Source organism: Lithobates pipiens, unplaced genomic scaffold (genome assembly GCF_037356315.1).
Source record: "Lithobates pipiens isolate NorthernLeopardFrog02 unplaced genomic scaffold, aLitPip1_a1.2 Scaffold_19, whole genome shotgun sequence".
Lineage (NCBI taxonomy): Eukaryota > Metazoa > Chordata > Amphibia > Anura > Ranidae > Lithobates > Lithobates pipiens.
Genome location: NW_027507764.1, coordinates 146,015,477 through 146,038,885, shown reverse-complemented (window position 1 = coordinate 146,038,885; position 23,409 = coordinate 146,015,477). Strand labels below are relative to the sequence as shown.

Sequence of the window (23,409 nt, the reverse complement as noted above, 5' to 3'; positions counted from 1 at the left end):
AGACTAGTCACCTCCCTGCCCTTGGCCTGTAATTTGACAGAGATGAAGCAACAGTTGCTGATCTGCTGCTTTCTCCTCCTATCAGAATGTTCATTGTCAGCACATGTAGCCCACCTAATTGGCTCTTACTTTTGCTTCTCCCTCTCCTAGTCATAGTGCTGCTGTACATTGAATTATAAGAGACTGTTACCAATTGAAATTCTGGTATTTACACTAGCTGCAATAAAAATATATTTAACTATTTTTATTTAATATATAACTTAATCATCTTTTTGTATTTGCCTAGAGATCAGTTTTAAATATGAGCTCAAGAAATGCATCTAGACTGTGCGGATAACCATAACTGTATTTGGGTGCTGCTGAATAACATTTTATAGTATGTAATGACTGACGTCCACAAAGGACTCAACCATTAGGCTTGAGGTACAGTTGTGCTCATAAGTTTACATACCCTGGCAGAATGTATGATTTCTTGGCCATTTTTCAGAGTATATGAATTATAAACACAAAAACTTTTCTTTCACTCATGGTTATTGTTTGGCTGAAGCCATTTATTATCAATCACCTGTGTTTACTCTTTAAATCATAATGACAACAGAAACTACCCAACTGACCCTGATCAAATGTTTACATACTCCAGGTCTTAATACCATGTATTGTCCCCTTTAACATCAATGACAGCTTGAAGTCTTTTGTGGTATTGGTGGATGAGGCTCTTTATCTTCTCAGATGGTAAAACTGCCCATTCCATTGGCAAAAAGGCTCCAGTTTCTGTAAATTCTTGGGCTCTTTTGCATGAACTGTACGTTTGAGATCTCCCCAGAGTGGCTCAATGATATTGAGGTCAGGAGACTGTCAGAAACCATGAATCAGACTGAGACAGAAGTACAACTAAATCACACTTGTTTATTAAATAAAAATAAAAAGGTAAATAGAAAAAGCGTAGTCAAAGCATAGCCAGAGTCAAGTACCCAGATCGGGAAATCAGCCAGGCCAGAAGTCAGGGATCCAAGTACAGCAACAGCAAGCAGGATAAGGAGCCAGAAGGGATGTCAGCAAGCCAGTCTTTAAACAGAACCACAGGAGATGGTTTCTTGTGATGTGACCAAGGCGAAGGCAGAGGTGGAGTGAGCTGGACAGCTTTAACCACTTGCCAACCAGCGCACGACGATGTACGTCGACAGAATGGCACGGGCAGACAAATGGGCGTACATGTACGTCCCTTTAAATTTGCCGCCCTGCCACCGGGAGCGTGCCACCAGCGGCGCGCTCCCGCGCTGGTCGGGACCCCCGTGAGTCCGGTCGCGGGACCCGCGGACTCAATCGCCGCAGGCATCCCCGCGATCGTCTCACGGAGCGGCCAAATGAAGAAATGCCGTTGTAAACAGCATTTCTTCATTCTGCCTAGCAACTAGTGACGCTGATCTCTGCTCCATGTGATTGGAGCAGAGATCAGTGTTCACTAAATTAAAGCCCAACCCCCCCACAGTTAGTAACACACCCCTAGGAACACTTAACCCCTACACTGCCACCCACTGGTTAACCCCTTCACTGCCAGTGTCATTTACACAGGAATCACTGCATTTGTATAGCAGTGATTACTGTATAAATGACAATGGTCCCAAAAATGTGTCAAAAATGTCCGATGTGTCCGCCATAATGTCGCAGTCACAATAAAAATCGCTGATCGCCGCCATTACTAGTAAAAAAAAATAAAAATAAAAAATTATTAATAAAAATGCTATAAAACTATCCCTATTTTGTAAACGCTATAACTTTTGCGCAAACCAATCAATAATCGCTTATTGCAATTTTTTTTACCAAAAATATGTAGAAGAATACGTATCGGCCTAAACTGAGGGAAAAAAAATGTTTTTTTATATATTTTTGGGGGATATTTATTATAACAAAAAGTAAAAAATAATGCGTTTTTTTCAAAATTGTCGCTCTATTTTTGTTTATAGCGCAAAAAATAAAAACCGCAGGGGTGATCAAATACCACCAAAAGAAAGCTCTATTTGTGGGGGAAAAAAAGGACGTAAATTTTGTTTGGAAGCCACGTCGCACGACCGCGCAATTGTCAGTTAAAGCGACGCAGTGCCGAATCGCAAAAAGTGGTCTGGTCTTTGACCAGCAAATTGGTCCGGTCTGAAAGTGGTTAAGTAGGCAGGTCAGACGAGCATGATCAGGAACAGCTGGTAACTGTGGAGAGAAATGAGAGCTGGCAATTAGCCGACAGCTGAGCAGCCAGCCCTAACAGAGACTGAGATGGTCACTCCAGAACCTTCACTTTATTCTGCTGTAGGCAATGACAGGTCAACTTGGCCTTGTATTTTGATCATTGTCATGTTGGAATGTACAAGTACGTCCCATGCGCAGCTTCCTTGCTGATGAATGCAAATGTTCCTCCAGTATTTTTCGATAACATACTGCATTTATCTTGCCATCAATTTTGACCAAATTTCCAGTGCCTTTGTAGCTCACACATCTCCAAAATCCAGTGATCCACCTCCGTGTTTCACAGTAGGAATGGTGTACCTATCATCATAGGCCTTTTTGACTCCTCTCCAAATGAAGTGTTTATAGTTGTGGCCAAAAGGCTAAATTTTGGCCTCATCACTCCAAATGCTTTTGTGCCAGAAGGTTTGAGGCTTGTCTCGGTGCTGTTTGGCCTATTGTAAACGGGATACTTTGTGGCATTTGCGTAGTAATGGCTTTCTTCTGGCATCTCGATCATGCAGCCCATCTTTCTTCAAGTGCCTCCTTAATGTGCATCTTGAAACAGCCACACCACGTTTTCAGAGAGTCCTGTATTTCACCTTAAATTATTTGTGGGTTTTTTCTTTGCATCCCAAACAATTTTCCTGCCGGTTGTGGCTGAAATTTTAGTTGGTCTACCTGACCATGGTTTACTTTTAACAAAACCCCTCATTTTCCACTTCCACCTCTAGAGTTTGAACACTGCTGATTGGCATTCTAAAGTCCTTGGATTTCTTTTTATATCCCTTTCCTGTTTTATATAGTTCAACTACCTTTTTCAGCAGATCCTTTGACAATTCTTTTGCTTTCCCCATCACTCAGAATCCAGAAACTTCAGTGCAGCACTGGAAGAAGGGTGCAAGGGGTCTGTCAGGAGTCCTGAAACTCATTGACCTTTTATACACACACACACACATTTATTACAAGCTAACAGATCACAGGTGAGGACGGTTACCTTTAATAGCCATTCAAACCCCTTTGTGTCAACTTGTGTGCGTGTTATCAGACCAAAATCACCAGGGTATGTAAACTTTTGATCAGGGTAATTTGGTTAGTTTCTGTTGTGATTATGATTAAAAAAGAGTAAACACAGTTGATTGATAATAAATGGCTTCAGCCAAACATTAACCACGAGTGAAAGAAAAGTTTTTGTGTTATTCATATTCTCTGAAAAATGGCCAAGAAATCTAATTCTGCCAGGGTATGTAAACGTATGTGCACAAACTGTATAGTGCCTAAAATAGTCCTCTCTATATGAACTATATACATTGCTAGGCATTTAGCTGCAGTTTCTGCAACCTTTTTGAATATGATAAGCCTTCACCAAAAATCAAACATCTATTGCAAGGAATAGCTAAAATTTGACATCATGGTACAGACCTCTGGAAAAAGCAGTGAGCCAATCACATGAGCAGGGAATTTGATTTCTAGGAGCTTTCTACACACCAACAGCAATAAAAAAATGCCTTTCTTCCCCATATACTGTAGATGAGGATTTTCTATAGCCTGATACCCCAAAGAAAAAAGATTTCCTTTAATCATGGTGCCCTAAAGCAACCAATGAGAATTCATCATGACCTGCTCCTAACCTGTTACCACTTCAGTAAAGTGAACTCCAATTACTGCAGTTAGGATTTTTATTCCTGAAAACCTATTTTTGTGAAAAATTTAAGCTAGTTATAATAAAGAAAAAAAAATCAGCACAAGAGACATTAGTTAGTACTATATTAATCCGATGTGTCCCTGGTGCTGCTGGCTTCTGCTTTCCTTAAAATCTTTAGCCTGCGAGTAGGCAGGTAAGTTTATTTTATTGCAGAATAGAAATTGCTTGCCTCTCCTGTAATGAAGAGTCTGCTTGCTCGCAATTTTTGTTTATTTAGAGTTATGCAGGCCATACACGGTCGAATTTCGAACAAATTTTCTTTTCAAAATCAGAAAATTCATTTTTTTTGTGATCCGATGATGCCACCATTGATTTTCGAAATTCAGCCGACCAAGCATTCAATTTCACCTCATGTTGCTACAGAAAAGAATTTTCTTGGCCGGGAATCTTCTTTTCTCTCCGTAAATTTTCTTTTATCTCCATACATTTTCTTTTCTTATTACGTTTCTCGCACGATTCTCTCATCATTGATTAGAAAATCGTTTGTTTTTCTAAAAATTTCCAACATGTCCGATTCCTCAAATTTCATTTCCGCACGAAAATCGGCTGTTGCTGCAGCCCACTAATGGTGCGAAATTCATACGAAAATTCTTAGATACGATTTTCGAAATTCGAACCGTGTATGGCCGGCATTAGACTTTAGTTCCACTTTAAGTAGCACTCCCTATTGAAGAAGGTTGTGCACATATGTAATAGTATTAGTAACCAACACAGCGATTCTCTGCTCAAACTGATTTCCTTTTGGAACTCCATATCATTTATTTGTGGTCAGCGTTATGTTTAACAGATATTTAGGAGTGGTATTCCTGGAATTGCTAACTCTGCAAATGTTTGACTCATTGGCCTCCAACTTCCTTGTTCTGGGTCAGTTGAGGAATGCTAGTGTGCACTTAAGAATAACAAAACACAGACTTCAGTGTCAGGCTGTCTCAAATTTGGAAAGCAGTTTAAAAGCAATGGCAGCTATGAGAATGTCCAGTAGTATTACTAAAATCAGTTATGGAGCACCCAGGGTTGTACAGCCCAATTGTGCTGAAGAAAGAGGGCAGCTATGGGAACAGCAACAAATCATGCCTGCATTCCGTTTCTATTATTGTTTAAATAATAAAATAATAGGAATAATGATTATTGTGGATTTTTACCACTTTCCATAGTGCCTAGAAGAATAGAATGCACACTAGCACACAGAATTGCATACCAGCATACAAAAATGCTCTTAGCAGCAGCTTTTGATAACTTTGATAGTCTAGAGGCATTTTATAAGCTTCAGCGTGTAGGAGCAGAACAAAGCCCTATTTTTTCGTGTTTTTTTGGAACGATTTGCCAGTGGAAAAAACACTGAAAGCTCCTAAATGCTCCTAAACTCTCTGCTAACAGCTGCTGAGTGCCAGTGCCTAGTGGTTTTTTTTTTTCAATTTATTTATTTAGGGTACAAAAGGTAGCCAACAAGTCGCATCAAATTCTGAACAGCGAATAAAGATAAGTGCATAAAAAGGTACAAAATTTCAGATCACAGACTGAACATGAATGAATAGCACTAACGTTTAGCTAGAATAATGTCACGTACACACGACCGAACTTTCCAGCAGACTAGGTCCGACGGTCTTCCTGACTGACTTTACAAATGAACGGACTTGGTCACACACAATCACACCAAAGTCCGACGGATTTGAACGTGATGATGTACGACCGGACTAGAATAAGGAAGTTCATAACCAGTAGCCAATAGCTGCCCTAGCGTCGGTTTTCGTTCGTCGGACTAGCATACAGACGAGTGGATTTCTCCATAGGAACTGGGTTCGGCGGAATTCCAGCCGAAAATGTTTAAACATATTCTATTTCTAAAGTCTGTCAGATTTTTGGACAGCAAAGGTCCGATGGAGCCCACACACGATCGAATTGTCCGACGGATTCATTCAATCGAACCTTTGCTGTTGAAAAGTCCGATCGCGTGTACGTGGCATACGACTACTAATTACACACAAGGTTGGGTACCCAGATGTTGTAATATAGTAGGTGGGTGGAAGAAGGGAGCAGTGGGGGGAGAAAGGAAACAGATGGATAAGAAGAGTGCCTAGCGTTGTTTTTTTTTTTAGGCAGGCATCCGGTGGTGTACTTAAAGTGAGATTAAAGTCTTTTTTTTTTTTTAAAGTAACAAACATGTCATACTTGCCTGCTCTGTGCAGTCGTATTACACAGTACAGCGCTGATCCTACTCTCCTAGGGTCCCTCGTTGGAGCTCCTGGCCCCTCCCTCCTGCTGAGTGCTCTCACAGCAAGCAACTTGCTATGTGGGCACCCAAGCTGAGCCTCAGCTCTGTGTGTCCATTCAGACATGGAGTTGCAACATGGCCTCGTCCCGTCCCCTCTCTCTCATTGGATTTGATTTTGATTGACAGCAGCGCGAGCCAATGGTGCCCCACTGCAGTCTCAGCCAATGAGGAGGGAGAACAGCAGAGGCTCTCGTGCAACATCGCTGTATCAAGATGGGGCTCAGGTAAGTATTGGGGGACTGCTGCACACAGAAGGTTTTTTTATCTTAATGCATTAAGATTAAAAAAACCTTCTGACTTTAGAACCACTTTAACATCCAGTGAGTAGCCCCACTCATTCACATTGGGGGGGGGTTGGGATCTGGGGGGCTTTATACATGCACATAAGCCCCCCCCCACCTGCAGATCCCCACAACCACTGAGGGTTGTGTTGTGAGAAAGCATCCCCTTCCCCCCCATGTTGATGGCATGTGGCCAGGTATGGTGGCACTGTATGCAAATGTATTATTTGCATTATAAGCAATCAGAGTTCACTCTGCATAAGTGGGGCATAGATGCTGGCTGGTTGCCATTGGACACCATGCTTGAAGGAAACCTATGTTTATCTTGTATTTAGGAGGGGGGATACACAAAAGCCATTGCTGACTTCTTGTTCTGCTAATTTTGGTTACCTAGCTGTCATGCTGTCATCAATACACTTTGTGCTTGAGGAATAAATCCCCCCCCCCCCCCCCTGTGATATAATATAAGCAACACTTTGTTTGGGTTTGACTTCCCTGACTCCTGAGATAAGCCTTGCCATCTATTTCCATGGATCAAAGACGGACTAACCACTTCTTATCCGGGTGATTCCGACACTTCGCTCCTACATGTAAAAATCGACTTTTATTTTTTTACTTAGAACGCCCAAACATATATATTTTTTAACAGAGGCCCTGCAGATTAAAATGGTGAGTGTTGCTTTTTTTCATTAGTAATAGCGGCGATCTGCAATATTTATCGGGACTGCGACATTATTGGTGGACAGATTGGACACTTTTGACACTATTTTAGGACCATTGTCATTTATACAGCAATCAGTGCTATAAAAATGCATTGATTACTGTGTAAATGACACTGGCAGTGAAGGGGTTAACCACTAGGGGGCGGTGAGGGGGCTAAGTTTGTCCTAGGGAGTGATTCTAACTGTGGGGGGGAGGGTCTACACCTCACATGACAGCGATCACTGCTCTCGATGACAGAGAGCAGTGATCTCTGTCCTGTCATTAGGCAGAACGGGGAAATGCTCTGTTTACAAAAGCATCTCCCCATTCTACCTCTCTGTGACACAATTGGGGGCACCCAGCGGACATCGAGTCCGCGGCACTCATGGTCACGGAGACCGCAGCGGGCGCCCGCCGGCGGCAGCACGCACGCACCACCGCTTCTTAAAGGGGACATACATGTACACCCTTTTGCCCACCAGTGCCATTCTGCCAACGTAAATCGGCATGCGCTGGTCGGCAAGCGGTTAATGAATTAAAAAACCAAAACAATATTTACCCCAATTTTTTGTCATGCTTTAAAATTGGGTCCGCATGTGGAATGGAAGCAAACTACGGTGCTTAAAAATCTCCATAAGCGTCGGTTTAAAACACCTTTACAGGTTACATGTTTAGAGTTGCACAGGAGGTCTGGTGCTAGAATTATTGCTCTCGAACGGATTTTTGAGACAATACCTCATGCGTGGTGTGATCACCGATTACATATGCATGCGGGAATAACGTATACATTCAAATTTGCATGCAAGCGTGGTGGGACAGGGGCCCTTTAATTTTTTTATTTATCATTTATTTTATACAATTTTTTTCTTAGGATTAACTTTACTGCTATCACAGGGAATGAACAACATCCCTTGTGACAGCACGGGATGTGACAGGTCCTTTTTATGGAGAGATCTGGGGTCTATTAGACCCCAAAATCTCTCCTCTAGCCTCCCATGCAAGTGGCCAGGTAAACAAAGAGGTGAAACCAGAAGTGACCAAATATTTGTGGCTCCCGGTTTCGAGAGAGAGGGATCGAGAGAGATCGAGAGAGAGAGAGAGAGAGAGATCGAGAGAGAGAGAGAGAGAGAGAGAGAGACGTCAGGTCCTCTCTCCCTATTCAGTGAAGCAATCGCCACTGGCCATATTGTTACCAGGCTCTGTGATGGGACAGGAGAACATGGGAAAAGTGGCGGGAGAGGGGGGTGGGACCCCTTTCCATCACGTGCAGAAGTGAATGTGTTGCTAATTAGCCTCTCAAATCACTTCTGATAGAAAGAGTAGACGCCTTAAAAGATTGATATAATGACTGAAACCCGAGGACGTCCATGGACATCCCACAGGTGGCAAGTAGTTAAAATTCGGCTGGCTAATCAGGAACCAGGCGAATTTCGATCTGTGTGTGGCACCCCCTCTTCAACAGAAGTCAATAATTAGAACATTTTCATCAAACAATGAATTGGCTGCAGTCGTTGTTCTCATAGCAGAGAGTCCCGCTGTCAAAACACAAACAGCAAGCAGGATTCCAAAATCCACCTTGATTGTGTGAAAGGGAGTTATCCTTTTTGGTGGGGGGGTTTCTGGCTGTAACTGTGTATACCCAGCTTTAGTGACTTTTTGGACAGGTGATTGGCAGATGGTTTAGGTATTCAGGGATATTACTGGGGCTAGGCCCTCTCTAGCCAAAAAAGAAGGTAACAGCTGACATGCTGGGCTTTTTGATTTTGGGTGGTTGTGATGGTGGGGGGGGGGGGGGGGGGGGGGACGACTTTCAGTTTTAAAGTCTGACAGTTTCACTATAAATGCTTTAATTATAATCAACTGTAATCTGATTGGCTACTCTGGGTTACTGCACTTTGCGCTGTCTCACTGAATAAGCCCACTTGTCTAGTAATCAGGCTACAGACAGCACTACATGGAGAATTATTCAGGAGATGATTACAGCGCATGTTGAAGTAGCTCAAGAGTACTCTTCAATCACATTATTCCTCCTTGGCACAAATAATGAAATGGCCATTTGCGCGTAATAGAAGGAGTGACTGAATTTACAGGACTGCTCATAGAACTGGCCATTCCTAGTTCTAATTTAGAATATATAACAATTACTAAAGCAGCACTAATGGTTATGAGCATTATTTACAGATTAGCAATGCAGCACACCTTCTAATTTACAACCTACATAATGCTAGCTTTTCACTTTACAGCACTGCCAGGATTCAGATCTGAAATGATTAGCAGACAGAAACCCCAGCATGATCCACTAATAGCGCTGCCTGCTTCTCTTCTACAACATTCCTACAGATATTCAAAATTTGCTGCCAGGGGAGGAACCAATCAAAACAAAAGCAGCATTTGGCTAATTCACATTTTTAGTATGACTGAAGCTTGATCAATAGACTGATAAACCTGAACATGTTGTACTAAATCTAGTGAGATATATTTACAATGGAATAAAAAAAAAACGCCAAGCTGTTTTGCTGTGCTGTGTGGCATGACATCAGTAGAACACCTTTTTCATTATAAAAGCTGAACATATACTTTAAAGTGATATTAAAGGCCTTTTTTTCAAATAAAAAATCTAAAAATAACAAACATATACTTACCTGCTCTGTGCAGCAGTTTCGCACAGAGAAGCCCAGATCCTCCTCTTCTTGCGTCCCCCGTCGGCGATCCTGGCTCCTCCCGCCTGCCAAGTTCCCCTAAAGCAAGCAGCTTGCAATGGGGACACCCAAACAGGCTCTGCCCCAACCATCTCTCTCCTCATTGGCTCACGGACTGCCAATGGCTCCCACTGCTGTCTCAGCCAATGAGAAGGGATAATCCCCGGAGAGCCGGGGCTCTTGTGCACAACGCTGGATTGCAATGGGACTCAGGTAAGTATTAGGGGGGCTGCTGCACAGAGAAGTTTTTTTTACCTTTATGCATAGAATACATAAAAGGTAAAAAAACCTTGAGACCTTAGAACCACTTTAAAGCTGAACTCTGGGTACAAATTGGTTTAATTAAAATATGTTCACATTTATAAATCCCTTTTGTGTACATTAAATGCCTTTACAAACCCAGGTATTACCTTCTAAAAGTAACAGCGACATCATTACAGTCTATTGTGCTATACCTAGCCTGCATAGAGAGCAGAGCTGTGGGATAGATTTAGCAGGCCCCACCCACAACAGCGTGCCTGCTGAAAGCTAGATGAGGGGGTGGAGACAAGACCAGTCACCCTGCACAAGGAGAGAGAGCAGCAGTGACCGGTCTTTACTACAGAATGTTGCTTCAGAGAGGAAAAGCTTCATTACATTGTAAGCTTTAAAGATCTAGGCTCTCTGATTCCTCTTGTACTGTACTGTCTGCCTTCATTTTGTAAAGAGCTGTGCAAACTGTTGGTGCTATATAAATCCTTAATAATAATAATAATAATAATAATAATAATAAATGTGGGATTACTGCACAGATCTGGAAGAAACTCACAAATCACTCCAAGGTTCAAAAAATAATACACAGCTTTAACTAGTAACAAGTCAGCGAACTTTACACGTCCTGCCTGCCAAAATACTACATTTTTATTCTTTTGCATCCATGGTAACGACCTTCAGTTTGCAGTTAGGATTTCCCAGAATCCTTACCTACTTTCTCCGGTAAATTACTTACTGAATTCTCCCAGAAGTCTGCAAAGTGCTCGAAGTCAGCCTGTTGCACTGAATGTGGTATCTCCAGTAACACCCCTAAGTTTGCAGTGCTAGGAGCATTTACAAAAAATATATCATATTGTATGACATTGTACGAGTTATACGTGTCTACAGGCATTCCAGGTGCGTGGTTTGTCCTTTACAAAACTGAAAGTGATCATTTGATGAAAGTACTTTCTACTCAGCACTCCTCCTAAAAATATTACATGTAAAAATATGTGGATGTTAGCATTTTCAAACATGTTGGTGCATTTTTGTGTTAAAAAACAGGAAAACACCCCTAAAATAACCCTGCAGCAAATCAATGTACAATGCCTCAGATGCTCTATGAATGGGTCGCAGATGGGGATGAGCTCAGGCGTGTTCAGATCCTAGTCTGCTTAAAGCAGAGTTCTACCCGCATTTAAAACTTTGCCCCACCCAGTTCTTTGTTGCAGGTTAAAATGGCATTGGTACTTGTTTTTTTGTTTTTATTTAATGTGCCTTGTTTTCAATGGCATATTTTTTATCTTCCTGTGCATCTCGCTGCGGCAAGATACATCTTTTCCGTCAGCACATCGGCTCCTGTGAGATTAGTGTCATAGATCCCTGGAGTTAATGGGCATCCACCATTTATAAAATTACGAGTGATTTACGCTATGTGCATGCGCGAGAACAAGGAGGTGCATGCTGGGTATCCAGCAGCGCCATATCCTGGAAAGAGGATGCCCACGCTAAAGATGGGAGTGGACTCCCTGGGGGCTACAAAGAATAGAATACCTACATTTTATACACATCCCATTATAAATAGCATTAGGTGCAAACATCCCAGGGATTAATAAAAAAAAAAAACAAGCTGGAACCCCCGCTTTAAAGGAGAGGTGGGCTTCCTCCAGGCATATCTATTTTTAAATGTAGGGCTGAAATAACTAATCGACATAGTAAATTATAAATGATTATGAAAATAGCTGTCAACTATTTTCATAATCGATTAGTTGGTCAGCCGATTAGTTGGCCGGCATACAGAATGCATTATTTGTTTATATAACAGAAAATACAGTGCAGCTCACATACAGCTCATTAAACCGTTCATACATATCAGTATACACAGTGTAGCACACACACAGCTCAGTACAACGTTCATACGTGTCAGTATACACAGTGAAGCAACACACACAGCTCAGTACAACATTCATACGTGTCAGTATACACAATGCAGCACACAGCTCAGTACAACATTCATACGTGTCAGTATACACAATGCAGCACACAGCTCAGTACATTGTTCATTCATGTCAGTATACACAATACATTACACAGCTCAGTACATTGTTCATTCATGTTAGTATACAAAGTGCAGCACACAGCTCAGTACATTGTTCAGTCATGTCAGTATACACAGTGTAGCACACATACAGCTCAGTACACCCTTCATACATGTCAGTATATACAGTGGGACACACATACAGCTCAGTACACCGTTTATACATGTCAGTATACACAGTGCAGCACACATACAGCTCAGTACATCGTTCATTTATGTCAGTGTACAACGTGCAGCACACATACAGATTCAGTACATCATTCAATCATGTTAGTATACACAGTGCAGTACACATACAGCTCAGTACACCCTTCATACATGTCAGTATATATCATGGACATGTAGTCCTGGGCAGAAGGAAATGAGTGATTCTAAAAGCAGACTTTTTTTTTAATCTTGCTATAGTGGCACTCTATACTATACTTTGCGGCTTGCTATAGCGGCACTCTATACTATACTTTGCGGCTTGCTATAGCGGCACTCTATACTATACTTTGCGGCTTGCTATAGCGGCAATCTATACTATACTTTGCGGCTTGCTATAGCGGCACTCTATACTATACTTTGCGGCTTGCTATAGGGGCACTCTGAAGGCAGGAGGAGCCAGAAGCGCCTGTAGGGGAAACCAGAAGAGGAGAATCAGGGCTGCTCTGTGTAAAACCATTGCATGGAGCAGGTAAGTATAAGTTTGTTGTTATGAAAAAAAATCCAATGTTTTCAATCACATTAAATATACGTATAAATGAACCCCTTATAGTAGTGATTATCTGCTGTTTTTGTATTATAAAGGGCTAATATATTTGTTTTTTTAACCCCCATCATGACAGGTGAAAAAAAAAAACATGCTGCTGCTACTAAATATTTTAAATGCTGTCTGGCTAGCAGGTGCAGAGAGCTTGTATCAAGCTACCCGTCCATGACAAGGGAGTCTGTCATGCATATTATAGTGCTGTCTGAAAATCTGCAAGATTACAAAAAAAAAAAAATCAACTTTCCATCAATTACATCTTCTGGGCTTGTTTTAACTTTGGATAGTAAAACATTTGTTTTCTGCCAGTAAATACCTTATACAGCCCACTTCCTGTTTCTTGACTGGTAAAAAGCCTAGGCTTATGACATAATGCACAGCTCTCTCTCTCCTGAGAGTTTGCCAGGAAGGGAGGGGGCTTGAGTCATAAGAGGGCCAACGAGAGCCGCAGGGCTGCAGAGCTGGAGGTGTGCCTCTGTATGTCTGTGTAAATCCAGGAAGTGAACAGGCAGCAGCTTCGGCTGCCCACAGTTAAAATGGATGCAGCCAGACTCAGTGGAGGGAGATTTCTGCAGCATATTTGGCAAGTACAGAATCACAGTATATATAAAATAATATGCAAAGTGGTTGGAGGGAAGCTTCAGAATGGCAAAGATGTTTTGATTACAAATTATATGAGCAGACTTCCTTTCCTGGTAAACTTTTACCACTATTGTGCATAATATTTAAAATTATCATATCAATGAAAAAAAAAAAAAAGTCTCAGCTTTTAGTACTCCTTTAAAATTAAAGATATCCCCCTTCCACCCTTCATATAGCTTCATGTCTGACTTCTAGTTAAAATGGTCATATAGCCGACTTCTGGGTGTATTTATTATTATATACAGTATATGAGATAAGTAACATACAGTATCTCACAAAAGTGAGTACACCCCTCACATTTCTGTAAATATTTTATTATATCTTTTCATGTGACAAAACTGAAGAAATTACACTTTGCCACAATGTAAAGTAGTGAGTGTACAGCTTGTATAAGTGTATATTTGTCCCCTCAAAATAACTAAAAACACAGCCATTAATGTTGAAACCGCTGGCAACAAAAGTGAGTACACCTCTAAGTGAAAATGTCCAAATTTGGCCCAATTAGCCATTTTCCCTCCCTGGTGTCAGGATCCTCTCTATGGTAAAGAAAAACCCATTCACAACATCCAGACAAGTGAAGGACACTCTCCAGGAGGTGGGTGTATCATTGTCAAAGTCTACAATCAAGAGAAGACTTCACAAGAGCAAATACAGAGGGTTCACAACAAGGGGCAAACCATCCATAAGCCTAAGGCAGGGGTTGACAAATTTGCTTGGAATCTAGGAGCCAGCTTAAAAAGTTAGGAGCCAGGTCCGTGACGGCAATCCGGACCTGTCCCTGGCCTGACATGGAGACGAGTGAGGGGAAGATAGCGCCGTCGCCGCCCCCCCGTCTCCAAGTCATTGCCCATAGCTCTTAGAGGGGCATTTTATTTATTTTTTTCAAATGACAATTTTTTTTTTTCAATTGCATTTTAGTGTAAATATGAGATCCGAGGTCTCTCTGACCCCAGATCTCATATTTAAGAGGACCTGTCATGCTTTTTCTATTACAAGGGATTTTTACATTCCTTGTAATAAGAATAAAAGTGACACAACATTTTTTTTAAAAGAACAGTGGAAAAAAAAAAAGTTAAAATAAGCAGAAAAAATAATAATTTTTAAACGCGCCCTGTCCTGCCCGCATATAAAATCGGTGTTAGAACCACACATAGGAGGTAGCGCCGTGATCGGTAGAGCGAGAGCAATAATTCTAGCCCCAGACCTCCTCTGTAACTCAAAACGTGCAACCTGTAGAATTTTTTTAAACGTCGCCTATGGAGATTTTAAAGGGTAAAAGTTTGTCACCATTCCATGAGCGGGCGCAATTTTGAAGCGTGACATGTTGGGTATCAATTTACTCGGCGTAACATTATCTTTCACAATATAAAAAATAATTGGGCTAACTTTACTGTTGTCTTATTTTTTTATTAACTAAATTATTTTTCCCAACAAAAGTGCGCTTGTAAGTCCGCTGCACAAATACGGTGTGACAGACAGTATTGCAACAACCACCATTTTATTCTCTAGGGTGTTAGAATAAAAAATATATATAATGTTTAGGGGGTTCTAAATAAAGGGAAGAAGAGGCAGGTAATATAATACAGGCAGAGGAATCTTCATTAGCATTGCTGGTTTGTCATACCAACGGCGACCACAAGAGGGCGCCAGATTCCATAAGGAATCATAGGACCGCAGAAGGCCTCAAAGCCGCGGCCTAAATTTTCGGCCGCCGGCGGAACGGCCCGACGCAATCACGCTGGGGGGGTCCACAGAGACAGGATACCCCCAGCTGTGCTGCCCCAGGCGCGAGGTCGCTATTTCTAGTCGCCAATGCGACCTGGCGCCTGGGTTTTGTCGAGCCCTGGCCTAAGGAATAGAAAAGCCAGATTAGACTTTGCAAAAACACATCTAAAAAGGCCAGACTAGTTCTGGAAAAGCATTCTTTGGATGGATGAAATTAAGATTAATCTGTACCAGAATGATGGGAAGAAAAAAGAATGGAGAAGGCTTGGAACTGCTCATGATCCAAAGCACACAATATCATCTGTAAAACATGGTGGAGGCAGTGTGATGGCATGGGCATGCATGGCTTTCAGTGGCACTGGGTCATTGGTGTTTATTGATGATGTGACAGAAGACAGACGCAGCCAGATAAATTCTTCAGTGTTTGGAGATATACTGCCAGCCCAGATTCAGCCAATTGCAGCAAAGTTGATTGGACGGCGCTTTACAGTACAAATCGACAATGATCCAAAACACACTGCAAAAGAAACCCAGGAGCTTTTGAAGGAAAAGAAGTGGAATATTCTGCAACGGTCGAGTCAATCACCTTATCTCAACCCAATTGAGCATTTCACTTGCAAAAGGCAGAAAGACCCACAAAGAGCAAGCGAAGAACAGCTGCAGTTAGAGCCTGGTAAAGCATCAGGAAGGAGCAAACCCAGTCTTTAGTAATGTCCATGGGTTCTAGACCTCGGGCAGCCATTGCCAGTAAAGGATTCTCAACAAAATATAAAAAAATTTACATTTTATTTATGATTATATTCATTTGTCCAATTACATTTGAGCCCCTGAAAAAGAGGGGACTGTATAAAAATGGTTGCAGTTCTGGTGGCATACAGAGCCAAAAGTATGAATATTGTGCCTGTGTCCAAATATATATGGACCTAACTGTAAATCCTGTATAATATTAATAATATTTTTATCCTATAGATGTGCTGTACCTTCAATGCCTTGCTGAAAAAGGTGCAAAAACAAACCTGCTTGAGCTGTTTCTGGTTTCCCTGTCTCATGTATAGTATAGTGCTGCTGCTATCAATCGAGCTTGTTCCCCTTGTAATATATGTATTATACAGTATATTGGTGCTGTTGGCCACATCATCCAGTTAGGTTAGGTGTTTGTTATGTGTTCTTTAATAATTAGTCACCCATTACTTCCATATCATTAAATAGGGACTGTAGGTACAGAAATCTTCTATTCTGTATCAGGTGGAATTAATGCCTTGAAATAACATGTGTCAGGGAAGCAAAGAGAAGAGGACAGGACTGTTTATGTTTTAAGCTGATGTCCAGGATGGAGAAAAAGTTATCCTTGCAATGCGCACTCTTCTGCACTGCAAGGGTTAAATTCTCTTTTGTCTATGGGGATTGGAAAAAGGTATAATATAACATGGGTTCCCTCCTCTTTGTAATACTGGTTCCCTGAATGGTTGCATCTCTCTGATGTCATTACGTAAAATGTAGGACCAGTGGTCCTGCACAGCACATGAGGTTACCAAAGGCTAACCCACATACCAATACCTTAAGGCTGGGTTCACACTTAATTTGGATGTGGCTCACAGCAGGGGTCTGGTGCATCCCTGTTCTCTGTTTCAAGGACGAATCAGGCTTGAATTCGGACCTGAAACAGACCCAAAGATGCACATGACCCCAGTGTAATCCACTGCGCAGCCGCCCTGGAGATGTTTGAACCGGCTCCATTGAGAGCCAGTCATACTCTCCTGTCATGCGAATTGGATGCAGGGAAACCCAGCCTAAAACCACTTCTTCATCTTAATCCTGTCCATAGTTTCGTGCACCACCATTTTTCTCATATTTGTGTCCTGGGTCCCTTGAGACCATAGCAATGTCCCTACTTTCTACTGATGATCTGCAGGTTTCCTGTGTTTGTGTAAAAATAAACTCAGCTCTGAAGGTGATCAGTAAGATTTGTATGTATACATTTCTGGGATTTTTGAGCACTAGAATTATTACCCATAACCCCCCCCTTGATATAATGTACACAGGTACTTTAATACAACATTATGGGTTCCTTCCTACCATTATCATTGCTAAAAGTCAGGATCCCAACAAAAAAATGGTACTCTTCCATGAAAAAAAAAAAAAAAATTCATGGCTCATGACAACACTTTATGTGCAGTCACTTACAACTAAACTGTATTTCAGACTTGGCAGCTTTGAAAGGTCACAACGTAAATTATGTTCATCACATATCAAGTTGACAAGATGTTCTTTCATAAGACTACCTGAAATTTCAGCAAATGGAAATGTTACAGAACAAGAAGCATCTCCCAATAGCATATAATCAGTATAATCAAATGTTATTTTAATGGTTCAATATGCAGCCCAGAATGTACCGACATACAAGTGTCAGCTCAACACTACAAATCAGATACAGATCAAGTCAACAGCCACTTCTCTTCCAGTCACCCTCATGATTTTGTATAGAAAAAGTCGAAGAGTAGGAATCATTTATTGGTATAAACTGGAGACACCCATTGGATCATTACTAGGGCCTAGAACTCTGAAAGCTCTCCAAGAAACTGAATGCTACCTATACAAGCAGCCAAATTACATATTTGCACAGATTTGCTGCAGGGTTTCAGAGCCACCGGAAACCTATGGAATATCCGCAAACATACGGGGGGCTTTCCTGCATATGCACAAAGATATTGCAGGTATGAGGTGCCAGATCTCTGGTAAGGCTGCGCTCAGGCGTGTTCGCATGCTCCACGTGCAAAGCCCACCAGAAAGTCGGCGCAGCGCTGGGCTAATCACAGGCAGCGAGACATTGCCCAATCTCTGCAGCCACGCATCGGAGCAATGTCTCACTGCCTGTGATTAGCGCAGCGCTGCGCTGACTTACTGGCGGGCTCTGCACGTGGAGCATGCGAACACGCCTGAGCTCATCCCTAATCTCTGGGCATCTGCTTGTGAGGGAAACCCCACCACCACCATGTGTGTGTGCATATGTGCTGCAGGTCTGTACATTTTCCTGAAGGCTGGGCAGAGACATGTGGCACACATCTGTGCACGTGCCAGATTTTTAAAGATGGTGGTGCCAAAATTAAGTGGAAATAAAGTGCCTCTTAAAGCTGAACTTCACCTAAAAAGGGAAGTCCCGCTTATCATCCTCCTCCTTTCCTATTGTTAATCATTGGGTTTTTTGTGGGGGGGGGGGCAGGTACCTGCTTTTGACAGGTACCCACTTCCGCTGGGACTGCCTAGGCCAGGAGTATTGAATTAAAATTCCGATCAGTAACATTTTTCAGCAGAGATCTGAATTGCATGTTTGCACACACATAGCAGCCCCAATCTTCTCTTATATCACAATCCCAATCTTACATCAGTGTCCTCTGCCTCTTCACAGTAGTGTTCTGACCCCCCCCTTTCACATTACCCCCTCAACAGTACTTCCCCCCTACAGCAGTGCTCACTGCCCCTTTACAGCAACCCCCACCACCAGTGCACTCTGTCCCTTACATCACCCCCACAATAGGGCTCAATGACCCTTTACATCAACCCCCCCTTTTACATCCACAGTAGGACTCACTGCCCCTTTGCACCCCCCCCCCCCAGCACACACTGGTGTGCTCTGCCCCTGCCCGCCCCCCCTTTCACATTACCCCCCCTACAGCAGTGCTCTCTGCCCCTTTACAGCAACCTCCACCACCAGTGCACTCTGTCCCTTACATCACCCCCACAATAGGGCTCACTGACCCTTTACATCAACCCCCCTTTTACATCCACAGTAGGACTCACTGCCCCTTTGCACCCCCAGCACACACTGTTGTGCTCTGCCCCTTTACACCACCCCCCCCCCCCAATTTCCCTTCCCAAAGAAGACCTCTCTATAAGTTGACATCAACCATCCCCAGTACCCCCATCCTTCAGTGTAAGATCCTCTGCCCCACTCAGTCCTACAGAGTGGGAGGCGGGAAAGATCAAGAGTGAGAGGCACAGTAAAAACTGCATGGGAGGCGGAAGCTGACAAAGTTAACTTTACATATTAAAGGAGCTGGTGATTGGTTGCTAGGACCGCTCTGTGTCCTAGCAACCAATTATCTCCTAGTTGATGTCCAAAGTTACCTTTGTCAGCTCCCCCCCCCCATGCAGTTTTACTGTGCCTCTCCCTCTTGATCTTTCCCACCTCCTCTCTGCTGTGATAACGAAAGCGGCGAAGTCTGGGGGGGGGAGTAAGGCAGCCACAGTCCACCATTTAGTGATGCCTGGCCTAGCAATCCAGGCTGAAGTTGCCCCTTTCCGTGTCCAAAGCTCCTGGGACATATCACAGGTCCCAGGAGGCTGCGGGATGTTTCAAAGGTGCACAGCGGCTCACGCATGTGCAGTGGGGAGTAACAACTGGCTTCCCCCAGTCAACATGGTGGCACCGGGGACCCAGAGACTGGCGAGGGGACAGTCCCGGGTGAGGACAACACTGGATCCCTGGGCAGGTAAGTGTCATTTTATTAAAAGTCAGCAGCTATATAGCAGTGTTTTTCTAAATCTGACTGAAGCTCCTCTTTCAGAAGAACTCAACATCAACCCCCCAAAAATACAGGAACACAAGGGAGGAAAGAGGGACAGTGGGGTTTGATTCCAAATAAGATTAAGCTATGGGGCTAGAAGTGACACCGTGGCAAGTTGGAAACGCTGGCATTCGTAGTCCCACACCTGCAGAAACCATGCAGCTTCTATAACTTCAGACACAGAGCACTGACCTCTGATCACACCATTCCACAAAAAATGCCGGGTGACTAGATGACATTGCTGACTTCCGGGTTTCTGACGTCATCCCGCCGCCACCGTCAAAAAACGGGGAGTGGCTGCAAAGCGTTCACGTGACTGAACTGTTCGTGAGGTGAGGAGAAGAACTTTCTGGGTTAGAGACTCCCGCTCCGGCGCTCTCCTGCTTAATGCCTGTCTGTGGTCGGAGGAATTTGTCCGCAAAGTGCGAGCAGCGCGGGAAATCTTCCTACCAAGAAATGACACCAAAGGGGAGCTTCATGGCGGCACCGCTCATAGGACCAGCGCTATTCTTAGACACGGCTATAGGGATGTTTTATGTCACAGACTAAACCTAGACTCTACAGCTAAGGGGATGCTTTATCTCACGGAGAGTAATCTCAGGCCCTTTCTCTACACAGCTAAGGGGATGCCTAAGCCTGGATTTTTCTTCAATACTTCCATTCTATGCTGCTTTTCAGTCTTTAGAAGCTAAAATTATGGTTTTCTTTAACCACTTCAGCCCCGGAAGGATTTACCCCCTTCCTGACCAGAGCAGTTTTTGCGATTCGGCACTGTGGCAATTTAACTGACAATTGAGCGGCCGTCATTACAATTTAAAGCGAGGTCCTTAGCGCTACTAATTAAGCGACTAAACAATAAAAACTAATAATGTGAAATCGCTGCAAAATCTGAAGAAGTGCACACTAAACAGAAACGTATTGATGAAAGTGATCCGCGCAGGCTTCTAACACATTAATGTTATAGAAAAATAATCCCAAATAGTGTGAAAAAGTAAACACAATAGCTGAAATCAAAAAAAGTCCATCAAAATGATAGATTAGTGACAATCATGAGTGTCCATAAGCCTGGTGAATCTTCTAAATAAACAATTGTGTTGTGAAATCGATGTTAATCTTCGTGACTAAATAGTCAATTAACGCTCCCATGAACCCTTGCCTCCAAATGGAGAAAAATAAGCCTTGGATCAATATCCTGTGATGGGATCACCTATGTGTCATCCGTACTCCCAGTGTAGATGGTTATGGACATGGTTCATGATCCGCTGAGCAAGGCCTCTCTCTGCTGGCAGTTGGAATGGCCTCAGAATCTCGTGGTTCCGCACTCCTTGCTTCACTTCCGGTCTCTTAAACTTCTGGCCAATCCCTTCCCTACACATGTTATGTCATAAAACGTGACTTCATCAGGGGAACCGGATTGGTTGTAACGTGCGTAGGGATTGTCCGGAAGTTTGAGAGACTGTAAGTGATGCAAGGAGCGTGTTTGACAGACGGCTACATACAGATTAGCTTGCTTTTAACTTTTTTTGATGCAATAGGCAACTTGCCATTTTCAATAAATTGTATTGACTTTACATATTACACTATGGGACGCCTGTTTTCTTTTATTTCCTTTAATGCTGAATAGCATAACCATGAGATTCTGAGGCCATTCAAGCTGTCAGCAGAGAGAGGACTTGCTCAGCGGATCGTGAAACACATCCATAACCATCTACATGGATATCGATTGGGAGTACGGATGACACATAGGCGATCCCATCCCAGGATATCAATCCAAGGCTTATTTTTCTCCATTTGGAGGTAAGGGTTCTGAGAGCATTACGTGACTATTTAGTCACGAAGATTAACATAAATGTCACAACACAATTGTTTAGAAGATTCACCAGGATTATGGACACTCATGATTATTGTCACAAATCTATCATTTTGATGGACTTTTTTGATGTATACACATTTTATTTTGGATTTCAGCTATTGTATACTTTTTCACACTAATTGTGAATATTTTTCTATAACCTTAATGTGTTAGAAGTCTGTGCGGATCACTTTCATCAATATTTACTGTCTGTCATTACAGACTGGATCTCCTGTCAAGGGGGATCAGGCTTTTGGCAGGCTGTGGTTCCTCCCTAGGGGGTAAGTCTCTATCCTCTCAAGTGCTGTCCTGAAAGATGTTAAGGGAAAATTCAAGTTAGACTTACCGGTAACTTGTTTTCCAAGAGTCTTTCAGGACATTAGTTGAGAGAGGGACTCCTCTTCTTACCAATAGGAAACACCTCTTCCAACACATTGCCAGTAGTAGCAGTAGAGAACCTTCGGCCCCGAACTGGAACACATAAATTGAGATATGGTTAGTCGTTTATATATCTATATCTCGAATTTATGTGTTCCAGGTCGGGGCTGGAGGTTCTCTTCCACTACTACTACTACTACTGGCAATGTGTTGGAAGGAGCCTCCTTTTAAATTTGGTGGAAGAGGTGTTTCCTATTGGTAAGGGGAGGCATCCTTCTCTCAAGTGCTCTCCTGAAAGACTTTTGGAAAGCAAGTTACCGGTAAGGATAACTTGATTTTTTTTATATTTTGGATAGAGTAAGGGAGAGTTAGAACCCCTCTTTTATTTTTTGCCATCTGTGCTCCATTGCGGAGATTTACCTTCACTTCCTATCCTATAGCCTAAACAGGAAGCAAGAGGAAATTCTTGCAGGGAATTGCTTTCGATTATAATGGTAAACAGGACAAATAAAGAGGGTGAATCTCCCTAATGGGTGCACAGACAGCAATGAAAACTAACGTGTTCTAATTCCTCTCCACTCTGTCCAAAACTAGAGAAAAGTTTTGCCTTTCGTTATACTTTAACTATTATTCATTATGCTGCTAGCATTGGTACATAGGACTCTCTGTCCTTGATCTGAATTAGGGACTCTGTCCCTGATTCAGATCAGGAACAGAGCGTTCCCAATCTGCATGTTATATAGCTGGTGTACCAAAGCTCTAAGGCAGCCTTTCCTAACCTTTTTACCACAGAGGAACATGTAAAATGTTTTTCAGGCAGTGATGGCCTCTCATACGGGGTGTAGGGGCACTGACACCCCCCCCCCCCCCGCCCATCTCTATGCAGGGCACTGGAAGCATGGCTTTCTATGTTGGTGTTTTGTTTTTTTAGAAGCACAGATCAGAACCTGATGCCCTAATTGGCTTCAAAATGGGTGGGCAGTGAATAAGCCGTCCGTGACCTGGATTTGGTAAGTAGTCTGGAGGGTGGCAGGGAGGTTTATTTAAAAAAAAAATAATAATTGAGCACCAGCCGCCACTGTTTTCAGGTCTTGGTGAACCCCTCCAACAAAAAATCCACAGAGAGGGACAACTGAGAAAAATGCCCTTCTTTCAGTAGTAATCAAAACCACCCTATACAGAAAACTAAATAGATAATTTTGTGGCATGTTGCTGGCTCTGCCAAGTAGGGTTGGCTCAGGAGCTATGTCATGACCAGATGTGAGGTCAGTCTACCACAGCTCAAGGAACCCCC

The 23,409-nt window shown here is 42.7% G+C and overlaps 1 protein-coding gene across 1 annotated transcript in view; it reads right to left on the bottom strand.

The window, feature by feature from the left end:
* The window catches only part of OXNAD1 (oxidoreductase NAD binding domain containing 1), a 116,823-nt gene extending 96,603 nt beyond the window's left edge, over positions 1-20,220 (bottom strand). Inside the window, exon 1 of the mRNA XM_077491377.1 lies at positions 20,078-20,220. The gene's annotated coding sequence lies outside the window, so the exon portion shown is untranslated. The remainder of the gene's footprint in view (positions 1-20,077) is intronic.
* Positions 20,221-23,409: the final 3,189 nt, after the last annotated feature.